This window comes from Lithobates pipiens, unplaced genomic scaffold (assembly GCF_037356315.1).
Source record: "Lithobates pipiens isolate NorthernLeopardFrog02 unplaced genomic scaffold, aLitPip1_a1.2 Scaffold_8, whole genome shotgun sequence".
NCBI lineage: Eukaryota > Metazoa > Chordata > Amphibia > Anura > Ranidae > Lithobates > Lithobates pipiens.
In genome coordinates, this window is record NW_027507903.1 from 63493344 (window position 1) to 63511208 (window position 17865).

The window sequence follows — 17865 nt, forward strand, 5'->3', positions numbered from 1 at the left end:
TTTTTTTCTTTTCTTTTTTGCATGTAGGGCAGCCAGTTGAAATGAATAGACAGCCCTGAGGCTTAATGTATACGGGACATTTTTACAGCCTCTTCTGGACAATTTAACATGACCGATAGTAACTCATGTTTAAAACGTCCATTTTGCCACGTTTACATGCTGTGTTTAGAAGCGTTTGAAAATGTTTACATTTTTTTTCTTTCAAAATAGCCAAAAATGGAAAAGGACTGTAAACGAAATGCGGCTAAATGCAAGTTATCACATTTAAGCCTCATGCACACGAGACGCAGTTAAACGCGCGTTCAGATGCAGTTGGACAGTTTTTTCAACTGCACCTGAACTCATTCAATGTTATCCTATGTGTCCATGCACACAGTCTCGTTTTTTTCCGTTTATATGCAGTTGCGTTTAATCTCGTTTTTCCAGAAGCAAAAAAATGCGTTCAGAAACAAAAATTTCTGCGTTTCAGACGCAAAACGCGGCAAAACGCCGCTACCGCGTTTAGCCGCGTTTGCGTTTATATGCGTTTTTAAAGGTGACCTTTTTTTTTACATTAAAAATCTCAAAAATGATTGCAAATGATGAAAAACCATTAGAAAAATATTTTAAACAATTGCAATTGCAAGTGGACAATCCACAACTTGTGGCAAGTGACGTGGCAAGTGACATGGCAGGTGGCAAGTGATGTGGCAAGTGGACAATCCACAACTTGTGGCAAGTGACGTGGCAGGTGAAGTGGCAAGTGACGTGGAAAGTGGACAATAGACAACTTGTGGCAGGTGACGTGGCAAGTGACCTGGCAGGTGACGCGGCAAGTGACTTGGCAGGTGACGTGGCAAGTGGAAAATCAACAACTTGTGGCAGGTGACTGGCATGTGACGTGGCAAGTGGACAATAGACAACTTGTGGCAGGTGACGTGGCAAGTGACCTGGCAGGTGACGCGGCAAGTGACTTGGCAGGTGACGTGGCAAGTGGAAAATCAACAACTTGTGGCAGGTGACTGGCATGTGACGTGGCAAGTGGACAATCCATAACTTGTGGCAGGTGACGTGGCAAGTGACGTGGCAAGTGGTCAATCCACTTGTGGCAGGGGACGTGGCAAGTGACGTGGCAAGTGGACAATCCACTTGTGGAAGGTGATGTGGCAAGTGACGTGGCGAGTGGACAATCCACAACTTGTGTCAGGTGACGTGGCAAGTGGACAATCCACAACTTGTGGCAGGTGATGGGGCAAGTGATGTGGCAAGTGGACAATCCACTTGTGGCAGGGGATGTGGCAAGTGACGTGGCGAGTGGACAATCCACAACTTGTGTCAGGTGACGTGGCAAGTGGACAATCCACAACTTGTGGCAGGTGATGTGGCAAGTGATGTGGCAAGTGGACAATCCACTTGTGGCAGGTGACGTGGCAGGGGACGTGGCAAGGGACGTGGCAAGTGGACAATCCACAACTTGTGGCAGGTGATGTGGCTGGTGACGTGGCAAGTGGACAATCCACATCTTGTGGCAGGTGACGTGGCAGGTGACGTGGAAAGTGGTGTGGCAAGTGGACAATCCAAAACTTGTGGCAGGTGATGTGGCTGGTGACGTGGTAAGTGGACAATCCACAACTTGTGGCAGATGGCATGGCAGGTGACGTGGAAAGTGGACAATCCACATCTTGTGGCAAGTGACGTGGCAGGTGATGTGGCAAGTGACGTGGCAAGTGGACAATCCACAACTTGTGGCAAGTGACGTGGCAGGTGATGTGGCAAGTGATGTGGCAGGTGATGTGACAAGTGGACAATCCACATCTTGTGGCAAGTGACGTGGCAGCTGACGTGGCAAGTGACGTGGCAGCTGACGTGGCAAGTGACGTGGCAGGTGACGTGGCAAGTGACATGGCAAGTGGACAATCCACATCTCGTGGCAAGTGACGTGGCAGGTGATGTGGCAAGTGACGTGGCAAGTGGACAATCCACAACTTGTGGCAGGTGATGTGGCAAGTGACGTGGCAGCTGACGTGGCAAGTGGACAATCCAAAACTTGTGGCAGGTGACGTGGCAAGTGACGTGGCAGGTGACGTGGCAAGTGATGTGGCAAGTGGACAATCCACAGCTTGTGGCAAGTGACGTGGCAAGTGGACAATCCACAACTTGTGGCAGGTGACGTGGCAGGTGAAGTGGCAAGTGACGCGGCAAGTAGACAATCCACAACTTGTGGCAGGTGATGTGGCAAGTGACGTGGCAGGTGATGTGGCAAGTGACGTGGCAAGTGGACAATCCACAACTTGTGGCAGGTGACGTGGCAAATGACGTGGCAGGTGATGTGGCAAGTGACGCGGCAAGTAGACAATCCACAACTTGTGGCAGGTGATGTGGCTGGTGACGTGGCAAGTGGACAATCCACAGCTTGTGGCAGGTGGCATGGCAGATGACGTGGAAAGTGGACAATCCACATCTCGTGGCAAGTGACGTGGCAGGTGATGTGGCAAGTGACGTGGCAAGTGGACAATCCACAATTTGTGGCAGGTGACGTGGCAGGTGATGTGGCAAGTGGACAATCCACAACTTGTGGCAGGTGATGTGGCAAGTGATGTGGCAGGTGATGTGACAAGTGGACAATCCACATCTTGTGGCAAGTGACGTGGCAGCTGACGTGGCAAGTGACGTGGCAGGTGACGTGGCAAGTGACATGGCAAGTGGACAATCCACATCTCGTGGCAAGTGACGTGGCAGGTGATGTGGCAAGTGACGTGGCAAGTGGACAATCCACAACTTGTGGCAGGTGACGTGGCAGGTGATGTGGCAAGTGACGTGGCAGCTGACGTGGCAAGTGGACAATCCAAAACTTGTGGCAGGTGACGTGGCAAGTGACGTGGCAGGTGACGTGGCAAGTGATGTGGCAAGTGGACAATCCACAGCATGTGGCAAGTGACGTGGCAAGTGGACAATCCACAACTTGTGGCAGGTGATGTGGCTGGTGACGTGTCAAGTGGACAATCCACAACTTGTGGCAGGTGATGTGGCTGGTGACGTGTCAAGTGGACAATCCACAGCTTGTGGCAGGTGGCATGGCAGATGACGTGGAAAGTGGACAATCCACATCTCGTGGCAAGTGACGTGGCAAGTGACGTGGCAAGTGGACAATCCAAAACTTGTGGCAGGTGACGTGGCAAGTGATGTGGCAGGTGACGTGGCAAGTGATGGGGCAAGTGGACAATCCACAGCTTGTGGCAAGTGACGTGGCAAGTGGACAATCCACAACTTGTGGCAGGTGACGTGGCAGGTGACGTGGCAAGTGAACAATCCACAACTTGTGGCAGGTGACGTGGCAAGTGACGTGGCAGGTGATGTGGCAAGTGACGCGGCAAGTAGACAATCCACAACTTGTGGCAGGTGATGTGGCTGGTGACGTGGCAAGTGGACAATCCACAGCTTGTGGCAGGTGGCATGGCAGATGACGTGGAAAGTGGACAATCCACATCTCGTGGCAAGTGACGTGGCAGTTGATGTGGCAAGTGACGTGGCAAGTGGACAATCCACAATTTGTGGCAGGTGACGTGGCAGGTGATGTGGCAAGTGGACAATCCCCAACTTGTGGCAAGTGACGTGGCAAGTGGACAATCCACAACTTGTGGCAGGTGCCGTGGCAAGTGACACGGCAAATGCAAGTGTACAACTGCTCTCTATGCTGCTGCTGCTCACTCTGATCAAAATAGCAGAAATAGTTAAAAAAAAATGCTTTGAGAGCTTGGGGAGGGTCTACATGATGTTATCTTTATAAACGCGTCTAAACGCAAACGCGTCTAAACGCGTCTAAACGCGTCTAAACGCGACATGCAAACGCGGCAAAACGCGCGTTTCTAAACGCGCGTTTCAGCTTTTTTTTAACAGAGGTTTCATCTGCGTCTCGTGTGCATGAGGCCTTAGAGCTTGAAATGCCTCTAAACTCAGCGTCTGAACTCATTTGTTTGCTTTCCAAAAAGGGCCTCTAAATTCAGCTGCCTAAAAACGACATTAAACAAATCTGTGTACACATAAGATAACCTTGGATGAGTTCAGCTGAAAGAAGCATCCAACTGCCTCTGAACGTCTGCTTACCAGCAGCAGTGTACATGAGGCCTAAGGCTGCATTCACACCTGAGCGTAGCCTTTTCAAGCGTTTTTTGCCGCGATTTTAACCGCGATTTGCCGCGAATTTGTGCAGGGCAAAAGGTCACCAATGTTAAAAGAACAAAAACGCCCAAATCGTCCCGATTCGCGCAACAAAAAAGGGTCCGGAACTTGTTTGAGCTTCAGGCGTAGGGCTTCAGGCAACTTGGAGTGGAGATGTGAACCATCTCCATTGAGAATGGATTTTTTCCCCTCCAGCGTTTTGTAGCTTCAGGCGTCAAGCTACAAAACGCTCAGGTGTGAATGGGGTTTAAAAGCGACACATGGACAGGCACAAAGACATGAGGGTGTTCTGCCGCACCTGCATAGGTGGAGGGGGCCCCTTTCTCATGGGTGCTGTCCAGTGCATTCAGCATGGGATCTGTGTACTACCAGTGACCAGATCTCATGCTGAAATGGAGAAGAATGATAAAAATATCACTTTGTTGACATTAGGGGTTATTTACGAAAGGCAAATCCAAGTGCACTTGCAGTGCAAAGTGGCAGTGCAGTCTCTATAGATCTGAGGGGGGCAAGCAAGGAAAATAAAAAACAGCATTTTTGTTTGTACATGATTAGATGATAGAAATCAACAGAGCATCCCCTCATTTCAGATCTTCCCCTCAGATCTACAGCGACTGCACTTCTAAGTGCAGTGCAAAGTGGAATTGCCTTTAGTAAATCAACCCCATTGTGTCTGTTCAGTTTCCTGCTGCATTAAGCCCCAGTTTACCCCAATGTGGCTTTGAGATCATGCTACTTCAGTGGGATTTCATGTGTGGCTTATCTGGTTAAGCGGTTAACACTGGTTAAGTGGTTAACACTTCCACCTAGCAGCACTAGGGTGGTTGGTTGGAATCCTAACCACGGCACTACCTGCCTGGAGTTTGCATGTTCTCCATGTGCTTACATGGGTTTCCTCCCACACTCCGAAGACATGCTGCTAGGCTAATTGGCTCCTGTCTAAAATTGGTCGTCGAATGTGTATGTATGAATGTGAGTTAGGGACCTTAGATTGTAAGCTTCTTGAGGGTAGGGACTGATGTGAATGTACAATATACTGTATGTGTAAATTGACTGCGCTATGTAAGCTCCTGTAATAAATCTGTGCGCCTTCATGCACAAATGTCAATGCAAGTTGCATGTGAAATTGCCAAAAATTGTGCAGGAACCTTTTCAAAGTTGGTGCAAGTCTGAGTTGCACCGATTTGAACAGTTCCATAGCCCAGAATAGAGTGTGACAATTTGCACTCGTGTGAACAGGGGCTTAAAATCCGGATCTATATTGGATCTATTGGCTTGCTGAATGGACATCTTTTTATATCAGACTACCTCTGATCTGCGTCATCTAGTTCTGAATATACAAAAAAGGTTGCAGACTTATTTTTTGTACCTTGGTGGACTTGGAGGTAACTGAATGTAAGGGGATGCAAATCGGTTTACAACCAACCATCTATAGACTAATATAGCATGTCCAATCATGTCTACCTGAAAACAGACCGACGGACCTGATCAGATAGCCCATGTGAAAGAGGTGATGTCAAGTAAAGTCCAGCTCCAACTATGTATGTCTTTTATTTGTGGCCACTATCACACTTGCAGGGGCACGTTATGCTCTGTATAACGCGTCCACTAATTTTCGTTGTGTAGGGGCGGTACAATGTGTTTAGCTTTTTTTATATTATTGAAATGAAAAAATTAAATTAAAAAAACATTTACGGGAATTCAAGCTGCAAAAAAATGACATACCATTTAGCAGCTGAAGTCTGAATTGGCTCGGTAGTGTGGCCTGGATTGCAGGGCTCCCTGGGGGTTTAGGAAGATGGCCGGAGGTTCATGCAGACCTCTGGGTGCCTGCGTTTATGTTGGTGGTTGGGATGGAATAAACCAGAGGACAAGTTGACCCACTTTCTATATGAACTCTCAAACGTCACCGTTCTAGTAGTTGTGAAACTGTTTAGTCACTTTTCCTGGTATATTCAGATTTTCCCCCCTAAAAAAACATTTTAGTAACTGGTCCTGGTTTTACTGTTCATCTCTGTAAAATGGAAACGAGGAATCTCATTGGTCAATGTTCACAACAACATTACTTTTTGTTTCCTTTTTTTTTTTTTTTAAGTTTTCCTTTAAGGGCCGGTTCACACTGCGGGCGATGCGAGGCGACACGACTTGCCTCGCCACAATCTGACAAGTCGCCCCCGTTCTGTACAATGGAACCGTTCTGAGAGGAGCGACTCGAGTCGCTCCGACTCAGAAAAAAGGTTCCTGTACTACTTCTGGGCGACCTCGGGGCGACTTGCATTGACTTCTATACAGAAGTCATTTGCAAATCGCCGCTGAGGTCGCGGCAGGTCGCGGCGAGGCAAGTCGGTGTCGCCTCGCATCGCCCGCAGTGTGAACCGGCCCTTTCTTCTCAATTCTTTGCTAAAATATTTTTGTAAATGTACATAAAAGATCCCATTCTAAAATAACCTTTTAAATATACATAGTATATAGAGAAACAAAATACAATTTTCTAACATTGTGCTTGCTTTTTTTGCTGTAGTACCGTATTTATCGGCATATAACACGCACAGGAGTATAACACGCACCTTTATTTTAGGAGGGAAATTTCAGGAAAAAAACGTACGTTTTAAGTAAAGAACTTTGAAGCAAAATAAGGGTCAGTGCCCATCAATGCAGCCTCACCATTGCCCAGTAGCAGCCTGATCAATGCCATCTGCAGCCTCGCAATTGCCCATCAATGCAGCTTGATCAATGCCCATATGCAGCCTCACCATGGCCATGAATGCAGCCTGATCAATGCCCATCTGCAGCCTCGCCTCAGATTACTGCTGCCTCGGAGGGGACAGGGAGGGGGACGGGACGAGCGATGTCAGATCACATACAGGGAGAATCTCCCGCTTGCTCGGCGGTCTCTTTAATACAAAGTTCTATGATAGACAGAACACTGGTCCAATGCCGGCCAAGGAGATGGGACTTCCTATTATAGGGGCCAATGAGTAAACAGGAGATTCTCACTGTGTGTAATCTGACATCGCTTGTCTCCCCCCTCATGTCCCCTCCTAGGTGGCCCAAATTGCAGTATCGGCGTATAACACGCACACACTATTTGCACCCGATTTTCAGGGTGTTATACACCAATAAATACAGTAATTATAGAAGAATTCCAGGTAGTGGATGTTTTCACATAGGTACAATAGTACTTCTTGGATATGTATAAATATACCATACCTGTGGGATCCTTGTGGATGCCAAAACATACTGTAGTAGATACCGCTACTCCAGTGATCTCCACTTACTTCCGGGGGTTCCGTGCTGAGTAGTTGCTTTGCTGCATTGTGAACACAGGAGGTTGCCCGCAAGGCACAGGTGCCATTCACAGAACGCTTAGCATTTCCCTCGATAGATGCAAAGCGCTCTCTAGTTGGACAAGGTGGAGAGCATGACATAACCAACCCACCTCTCCACCTTGTCAAATCAGAGAAGGTTTTGCATTCATTAAAATAAAGCAAAGCATTCTCCGAATGGCGCCCGTGCCTTGCAGCAACTTCCTGCGTTCACAGTGTAGCAAAGCAACTGCTCAGCACGGGACCCAGAAGCAAGTGGAGATCAATGGAGTAGCGGTATCTACTACAGTGATTTCCAGCTTCCAGGGGCATCAGCCAGGATTGGCATGGGCATAGTTATATTGTTCCATAGTTATAACTATGTAAACATTTCCATGCCTGGAATTCCTTTTTAAAGCAATATTAAACCAAAAAATTTAACCTATAACAGCCTACCAGTGATTAGATGTGGCTGCAATAAGTTTCTTTTTTTAAGGCTTTTCCCCCTCTGTTTTTTCCTGGTGACCTGACCAGTAACACACCTCCTGTATTAGAGAGCCTCCACTCTGGGTGAACGAGCACAGTAGGGCAACCTTTGGACTGCAGCTATGTCGGCCTGGGTGGAGGGGAGTGTTAGATGTACTAGCAGATTTAAATACACTAAAACATTCAAGCCAAACTCCAGCTAACATTTTTAAAGCAGTTAAAGCAGGTTTTTCCTTTTGGGATACATATTTTATATAAATAAATAACAGCTGGTCATTGTAAGCACCCCTGCCAGTGTTTGGTTTGTGGGTTTGTCTGATCTCTACAACTTATACATTCTGCTGGGGAGCGTGTTCTGTTGAAAAACTGCAGACTTACTGGCTGGATCACTAGATGAAAATAGAAAAAAGCCTAAAAAAGAAAATGAATGCAGCCATCACATGTAAGAATTGGTAAGCTGCAATAGAATAAATGTTTGCTTTTGGGTTTAATACTGCATTACATTTTTTTCGATGCTCTGTTAAATCTTTTCTGTTGCCATAATTTAAAGTTATTACTTTCTTTTTATTTCAGCTATCATACTTCGTACGTTTCTACATTGGGATCTTCAGAGATAAGATCCTCCCACTTCCCTGCAGATGAATCAGGTAAGTTTTTCATTGTTTTTACAGTGTCATGATGTGAAATATATTCACATGGCTATACAGTGGCTTTATATTTGTTGTTTGTAGGGCACTTATCTGTCCAGGGATCCCCCGGTGTCTTCACCAAGCTGATTCTTAAATCGGCTCTCGGGTGCTCGGGCCCCATCTTGGGTATGGGAAACCACCAGTAAAGCCTTGCGTGGTTTCTGCATATGCAAATCGCGCTGCACTTTCTCAATGGGCCAGCTATGGCGAGGCCCAAACTTCTAACTCAGCAGGAAGTGGGAGTAGGTACTTGTCAAACCAGGTACCCGCCCCCTCCACAAGGAGGCAGACAAGTGGAGTTTCCCCTTTTGGGTGGAGCTCCGCTATAAAGTGGTTCTAAAGCCTCAAGGTTTTTATCTGCTGCAGGATGCCCCCCAGCCCCCCTTATTCTTATCTGAGCCGGATCCTATCTAGCGGTGTGCACAAAAGCAGCGTCTCGCTGCGCTTTCTTCCACCTCATTGGGCAGATCGATAGCAGCGGGAGCCATTGACACCCATTCCTGTCAATCAATTCCAGTGAGGAGGGAGCAGGGGGTGGGGCTGAGACGAGGGATCGGGAGAGAGCATGTACGTGTCCCCATGGGAAGTGCCTTCCTATGGGGGCACTGGACAGAGAGGAGGGGCCAAGAGCAGCAGCATGGGAACTCGGAAGAGGAGGTTTGCAGCTGCTCTGTGTAATACTATTGCACAGAGCAGATAAGTATACACATTTTTTTTTCTTTACAACTACTTTAAAATGAATTGGGCCATTCAGATAGGTGCGTTGGGTACGCATTTAAATGGTGTGGATGTAAATGCATTAAAACATAATGGCTATAACTGAGTCAAAACTGATGCTTTTTTCTGGCAGCGGGAACCTGCGTGCCCATCCAAAAAATGCAAATATCCATGTGAGCAAGGCCTTAATCAGTTTGCATGCCGACCAGAGCATGTTGCTTATCTGAACCAATGCCTGTTTGTACATTTGCCAGGTTAAGGGCTCATTGACATCAGCCCCATTGGTCTGCGTTGGGCAGCGTTGCCTGAGGCAGTTCCAACATATTGACGTAGCAATTTGCCTTTATGTCCTATTGCCTCAGTTCACACGGTGTGCACTGAAAAAAAAAATAGGACTTGTACTTTTGAGCAGCACATTATGTTGCACTGTAACACACTACTGCAAATAGTTGTATGAACTGTCAAGTTTTAATAAAGTTTTTAAAAAAGATAAAAAAAAAACAAAAAAAAAACTGTCCAGCAGGTCGAACTCCAATATACACCGAACCCTACTATAGAAACCCAGTGCAAGTGGATACAATGTCAACAGTCCTATGTGGAAATCTCTCGTAGGAAAAAAAAAAAAGTAAAAACGTTTTTTTTTCTTCAGCAAACCAATTTTGAGGAGGGGGAAAATTTGGGTCGCCTCCTGGCTACAATTGTAAAGGCCCAAAAACCTTCAGCCCATGTGGTAGAATCTCCAACTAAAACGATACACACCACTTTGGAGATTTCATCTGTGTTTTGTGGTTTCTTCAAAGATTTATATAGCAGTAAAGTATCTTATGAAGATGCTGAATTGCAATTTTTTTCTTGACTCCATTATGTTACCGGAAATATCAGCAGCTGACAGGGAGGCTTTAGATAAACCTTTGACTTTAGAGGAACTTCGGGTCACTGCTTCCGGTATACCGAACAATAAAGCCCCAGGCGCTGATGGGATACCAGAGGAGGTCTACAAAAAGTATGGAGCTAACTTATTGCGTGAACGATTAGAGGTATTTAAAGTGATCGTAAGGGTTCCTGTTTTTTTTTTTTTTTTTTTTTTTTTTTTTATGACAAACATCATATTTACCTCTGCTGTGCATCTCGTTTTGCACAGAGTGGCCCCAAACATCCTCTTCTGGGGTCCCCTGGTGGCTCTCTCGGCTCCTCCCTACATCAGATAACCCCCTAGAAGAAGCTGTCTCCCGTGGGGGGTTACCTTGTGGACGCAATTCCGAGTCCAGCATTCGGCGTCCATAGCCACCGAATGTATGACTCGTCCCTGCCCCCCGGAGCCCGCATCATTGGATTTGATTGACAGCAGTGCGAGCCAATGCATATAAAAGTATGTGGTGCTACCTTTTGGATAAATATCAAAATACGTGAAAAAAAAAGCAATCTATGATCAAAATAAATGTGCAAATAGCAAAACACTGTGCTTACATACACATGCACAACACAATTGTGTATAATGACTGAAAAGTGCAAAATCACCTATAACAAAGTGATACATACAAATCGCATAAAGTGTGCAAAAAATCGCATAACATGTGCAAAAAGTTGCAAAATAACGTGTGACAAAATCACAAAAAAAATCTAAAAAAGAAAAGAAAAAAAAGTGTCCCTAAAATGTTCAAACTAATGTTCCAGTGCTTGTTCAATAGACTCAGTATCCAAGCGTGCTGATGAAAACATGCCGTGTTCACTCAGATGAAAACGTGCTTCACAAATATGTGGAACAATCCACCTTCAGTGCTCCACCAGTGCACCCCCCGTTTCCCCCAGCCTCTCACCTCCATGATAGACCCCGTAGGGTCAAATTCACATGTAGGGGAAATAGATGGTATGGCTCCTTCTCAATAATTCCACCTCACAAAGTATTACAATGCCAGTGATCATAAGGGAAGAAAGGGGACTCTCATGTGTAAAACCACATCATTTATTGAAAATAACAAAAATACCCACTCACATAAAATTTCGAATTCCGCGCTTGTAAACAAAGGAACTTCCGGTCTCGGCCGCGGCCGGAAGTGACGATCGTAAAACACCTGGCTCCTCCCTGACGCGTTGCGTCACAGACACGTGACTTTTTCAAAGGGCCAAGGAGTCAGGTGTCACAGATGTTTATATAGAGTGAGCGGTGCTGCTATGACAACTTCAGACGACGACCGCCGCCTATATCAGTAATATTTGATCCGCAAATGAAACTTAAAATCTACACATTCCTAGTACATTTAATATTGCAAAAATGAAAAAATGATTTGTATGTATCACTTTGTTATAGGTGATTTTGCCCTTTTCAGTCATTATACACAATTGTGTTGTGCGTGTGTATGTAAGCACAGTGTTTTGCTATTTGCACATTTATTTTGATCACAGTTTGCTTTTTATTTCACGTATTTTGATATTTATCCAAAAGGTAGCGCCACATACTTTTATATGCAATTGTTTAGATAGTGTTGAGAACATTATTTGTGTTGGCAGCTTCCTTTGTTATTAAGTAGGCACTTGTTAGAAATTGTTTATTATTAGTTTTAGGGGTTGTGCGCACTAGTACCTTATTTTTATTTGTGCGAGCCAATGGTTGCCCTGCTATCAATCTATCCAATCAAGAGCCAAGAACCCCAGGCAGAGAGACAACGCGTCCCCGCAGGGTCAAGTTCCGGGGCTCATGTAAGTAAAACGGGGGTGGGGGGGGGAAGGCTGGGGGTCCGGTCACTGCCAGGTATTTTTTCACTTTAATGCAGAAGATGCATTAAGGTGAAAAAACACTAAAGGTTTACAACCTTTTTAATGTAGCATTGGAGTGTGGTTACCTTCCTCCCTCTATGAATGAGGCGATTATCATAGTCCTATTAAAACCTGGCAAGACCCCTAATAACCCAGAATCATATCGTCCAATATCATTACTCACATCAGATGTGAAGTTATTAGCAAAATGTTAGCCACTAGACTGGTAAAATTCATTTCTAAGGTTGTGTATCCAGATTTTTCTGGGGAGATCCACTGCAATAAATATTAGACAAATATTTCTTAATTAACAGGCTCCATCTGATAATTTGGGTAACAGAGCTATAGAGTCACTTGATGTGGCAAAAGCTTTATAGAAGCATAGAGTGGAATTTCTTATGGCACTGTTTACAGAAATTTGGATTTGGACCCCAGTTTATATGCTGGATACAGCTTCTCTATGCTGCAGCGGAAGAACAGGCCCAGGTGAACGGACATACATCGGCCCTTTTTCAATTACATCGAGGAACAAGACGGGGATGTTCATTATCACCCCTCCGTTTTGACTTGGCTTTTGAACCTTTGGCAGCTGCTATTCGCCAGTCTGCGAATATTATCTGCTGCAGATAGAAGACAAGATTGCCCTATATGCTGATGATGAGCTTCTATTTTTGTGAGATACTTCACATAGTAGCAACGATGTCCCCAATTACTACATATGGTTCTTTTTCAGGTTTCACAATAAATTGAGTCAGTTCTTTTACCGATAGACCCCCTGGTGATAAGATGCCAAGCTCCGCATTTCAAATAGCTATAATCTCTACATTCAAGTATCTAGGTGTCCAAGTTACATCACAAATGTCTGAATATGTAGAGAGAAATCTAGATCCATTACTTAAATGTTTTAAACAGATGGGAAAAACATGAAGTATGCTGCTTTTATCGGTAGTTGGCAGAGCCAACCTGGTAAAGATGGTTTGGATGCCACAATTGTATCTGCTACATCAGTGGTCATCAACCCTGTCCTCAGGGCAGACTAACAGGCCAGGTCTTATGTATTACCTTGGGGAGATGCAGACTAGAATACTGCAATCACTGAGCAGCAAATGATATCTCCTGGGATGTATTTCAGTTATCTTGCAAACCTGGTCTGTTAGTGGGCCCTGAGGACAGGGTTGATGACCACTGCCCTACATACTTGTCCTGTATGGTTGCCTCAGATATTTTTTCGACAGGTGGACACCCTTTGTAGAGATCTTATCTGGAGGTATAAACACCCCTCGATTAGACTGGGAGTTTTACAGCAGTCTAAGGCGAGAGGTGGTTTAACTGTCCCCAATGCCAGATTGTACTACTTGGCATCACAACTTCAACATTTATATGGTTGGAATGTTATCAATTTTGATGACCCAGTACAACAAATTATACTCTCAGAACTTCTGATGGAGCCACTGGTGCAGTTAATAGTAGCTCATTATTTATATAGAAAACATTGCTTCCCTACATTTAAATTAATTCATAAAGTTTGAACTTATTTCTCATGAGAGCTATACCCAGTTTATGCCCATATGGAATAATCTACGATTACCAGAGGTAGTGAAACGTAAAAGTTTTGACTCTTGGAAAAGGGCTGGTATTGTCCTTATTCAGCAGCTTTTTGATAAAGATGCTCTACATGAATTTAATAAACTGGCAGAGAAATACCATCTATCTAACAAATTATTGTTTCTTCTTTTTCCTTCCAAAAGTTTAACTTTATCAGTGTCTACTAGGCATTCTAAAAAGGGACTTATTAGTGATATATATTCCCTTTTACAGATAACAACTAACACTAATACACAGGATGGTAGTCTCTGGGATCTGGATACTATGGCCGCGTACACACGGGCGGACTGTCTGCCGAAACTAAGTTCGTCAAACAGTCCGCTCAAACTTTTGAATGAACGAACTTGCCCACACACGGCACTTTTTGAGTGGACTAAGTTCGTCGTACTAAGTCCGCGCAACTTTTGCAATGAACGGACTCGCCCACACACGAGGACAGTCCGCTCATTTCGAGCGCGTGTCAAGGTAGGCGGGGCTCCGCCGCCTGGAATGGACTTAAAGGGGAACTCCAACGCCGAAAAAAAATCGGCGTGGGGGTTCCCCCAAAGTCCACAACAGACCCTTGTCCGAGCACGCTACCCGGCCGGCCAGGAAAGGGGGCGAGCGAGTGCACCCCCCCCCTCCTGAGCCGTACCAGGCCGCGTGCCCTCAACATGGGGGGTGCCTTGGGGAAGGGGGGGGCCGCGCGGCCCCCCCACCCCAAAGCACCTTGTCCCCATGTTGATGAGGACAAGGGCCTCTTCCCGACAACCCTGGCCGTTGGTTGTCAGGGTGTGCGGGTGGGGGGCTTATCGGAATCCGGGAGCCCCCTTTAATAAGGGGGCCCCCGGATACCGGCCCCCCACCCTATGTGAATGAGTATGGGGTACAATGTACCCCTACCCATTCACCTGTAAAATAAAAGTACAAAAAAAACACAACACACGAGATAAAATATTTTATTGCACAGCTCCGGGGGTCTTGCGTCTTCGGGGGTCTTCTCGCCGGACTCCTCCGCTATCTTCTTGTAGCTCTTTTGCTAGCGGAGGAGTCCGGCTTTCTTCCTCCCCGCCGCCGGCCTCTTCTCCCGACTTCGGGGGTCTTGTCCCCCTCTTCGGTTCTTCTGCCGGGCCACCGCGCCTTCTTATAGCTCTTTTACAGGCGGTGGCCCGGTCTTCTGTCGCCTTCTTCTTCTTCTTCTTCTTCTTCTTCTTCTTCTTCTTCTTCTTCTTCTTCTTCTTCTTCTTCTTCGTCTTCTTCGTCTTCTTCGTCTTCTTCGTCTTCTTCGTCTTCTTCGTCTTCTTCGTCTTCTTCGTCTTCTTCGTCTTCTTCGTCTTCTTCTTCTTCTTCTTCCACGTCGCTCTCTCCGGCCGGCCTCTTCTCCCGACTTCGGGGGTCTTGTCCCCCTCTTCGGTTCTTCTGCCGGGCCACCGCGCCTTCTTATAGCTCTTTTACAGGCGGTGGCCCGGTCTTCTGTCGCCTTCTTCTTCTTCTTCTTCTTCTTCTTCTTCTTCTTCTTCTTCTTCTTCTTCTTCTTCGTCTTCTTCGTCTTCTTCGTCTTCTTCGTCTTCTTCGTCTTCTTCGTCTTCTTCTTCTTCTTCTTCCACGTCGCTCTCTCCGGCCGGCCTCTTCTCCCGACTTCGGGGGTCTTGTCCCCCTCTTCGGTTCTTCTGCCGGGCCACCGCGCCTTCTTATAGCTCTTTTACAGGCGGTGGCCCGGTCTTCTGTCGCCGTCGCCTTCTTCTTCTTCTTCTTCTTCTTCAGATGTTGACACGTCGCTCTCTCCGGCCGGAATGCCAGAGCCGCGCTGCGCGGCCACTTATATAGTGACAATGGGGCGGTGTCACAGGGTATATGTCACATGGGTTGGTCACATGGTGACCCCGCCCCTTACGATGTCATAGTCCCCATGTGACATCAACCCATGCGGACTGTCCGCTGAAACACTGTTCAGCGGACAAAGTTGGGCGAACAGTCCGCCCGTGTGTACGCGGCCTCTTAGTGATGAGGAATGGAAACAAGCTTTGGAGAATTTGACCAGAGTTTCCTTATCCTCTTCACAGTGTTTGACAATTACTACATACTTGGGGCAAAGCAGCTACACCAAACTGTCCCAGATGTACTAACGAAACAGGCGCACTCATACACATGATGTGGCGTTGTCCTAAACTGCATTGATATTGGGGGAATATATTTGATATCTTAAATACTATAAGTTCTACAAATATTCATTCTGATCCAAAAATAGCTCTGTTAGGGATTATACTGGATGATATTCTCCCATCTGAAATGCATGTGATGTGGCTGCGGTCTATGTACATAGCCCGTAAACTTATATTGCAGAAATGGATATCAAACTCCCCACCATCAACTGCTCAATGGTCTGATGCGACTAATATTAATTTAAGAATGGAGGAATTGACATATAAACATAAAAAAATGTTTAAAAAAATTTGGTCTCGATGGTTAGACTCCAATTTATTTGCGTAAATAAGCTGAGCAAACCAGTGAGTTTATTGAAATTTATAAGAGGGATAGATTTCTGGTAGGGGAGAGAAGTACATATAATCCGTAATTGTTAAACTGAATATCATGGCTTGTCCTACAATGCAGTCCAATGTTATATATGAAGTGTGTTTATAATTATAAATTTTACTGTTATTTATAAAGATCTTGAGTAACAAGATTGCTTAATCAGGACGTTGTACAGTTTATTAGGATTATCTTTTTTGTTGTGTGTGTGTGTGTGTGTGTGTTTTTTTTTTGTTTTGCTTTGTTTTGTTTTGGTGTTTCGTTTTCTGATGATAAATGCATTTTTTTAAATGTTTAGTGGGAATGTTTTGTATGTAATAGTAGTGTTGTAAAGTGAAAAAAAATCAATAAAAAAAAAAAGTATATAGTTTAGAATATAAAGACTTTAATGCACTGCAGAATCCAGAATCCAGCTGGTGTATGTTGCTCCTTATTATGGGCCTGCTGTTGTGAAAGGGCACTAAACTGTTCATATTTGTGGTCAAAGGTTTCCATCTCTACTGGGCATAAGAAGAACACTGGGATCGGCAGGTGTGAAGGGCAGGGATTGTGCAATGAAGACTTATATAGGGATATATGTAGTCCTCCATGGCCTTTTACATATTCAGAAGCATGCATGTCAATTGTCAAACAGCTTCTGGAAAAGTAGTCTCCCCATAAACAAGACCATTTTTAAACTGCCATGATGTGGCCCTTCCTGATAGTTTTTGGGTGGCACTTCCCCCCTAGTAGTTGGGTGCTTGGCCATCTGTTCTGACCCAAAGGGCCCATTCACACAACATACAGTGCAGTGCTTGTTTCTTCATAAAAAAACGCATTGGAAAGTTTGTTATATGGGTTCCAGTGGCATAGTCTTGTATAATAAATCCTGTATAAGAATAGTTCATACCAGTGCAGTGTGTTCCATTGCTTTTCAGAGCCTGAAAAAGTACAACATGCTGCTTTTTTCCTGTACAGAACTGTATTGGAATGCGGTAAAAAGCATCACAAATGCAGCTAAAATACACCAGACCCATGTACAGTGAAAGTAAAAAAAAAAAAAAAAACGGGAAAGAAGAAAAGAAGCATTTGGAATGCATCCGGAAAAATGCATTTAAAAAAAAATTGTTAATGCACATGCAGAAATGCATCCAGAACATATCTGGAGGATGTTTTTGTAGTGTAAATGGGCACTTACAGATCTCCCTGCAAACACCGGGTCTAAAATTGTGTCCTGAGTTGAATGTCTGACTTCACACTTTGCAGTTGGGGCAGAGCTTTGGGGCACCATCTACAGCCTAATTCACACTTCGAAACCTGCGTCTAATGTAAACTTAGAAATGTATCAACCTCCACCACGGAACGGAAATATTTCTTCACAAAAATGGCATTTTATGAAGAGGGAAGAAAACAGAGGCGGCCTGTTGGCAAAAATTGCTAGGGCACAGCAGTTCTCCCCAGCTATTGGACCCATACGCTCTTCTACTGTATGAGTAGTGACCTGGATCAAATTGTCATCGAATTATCATAATTTTATTCTGATCTATATAGCATAGCGCACAAGATAACTACTCCCTTGAGTCGTAAGCGCACTACCTTACTGACCTACCTCTGTCCACCTTATCTTCTGTAGCCCATCTAGATTTGACACCCCACTCACT

At 45.2% G+C, this 17865-nt stretch overlaps 1 protein-coding gene across 2 annotated transcripts in view; it reads left to right on the top strand.

Moving 5' to 3' along the window:
• ATP8B4 (ATPase phospholipid transporting 8B4 (putative)) overlaps positions 1–17865 on the top strand; it is a 531442-nt gene that overhangs the window by 19639 nt on the left and 493938 nt on the right. For both annotated transcript variants that reach the window (XM_077470822.1, XM_077470823.1), the window contains exon 2: positions 8523–8596. The gene's annotated coding sequence lies outside the window, so the exon portion shown is untranslated. The remainder of the gene's footprint in view (positions 1–8522; positions 8597–17865) is intronic.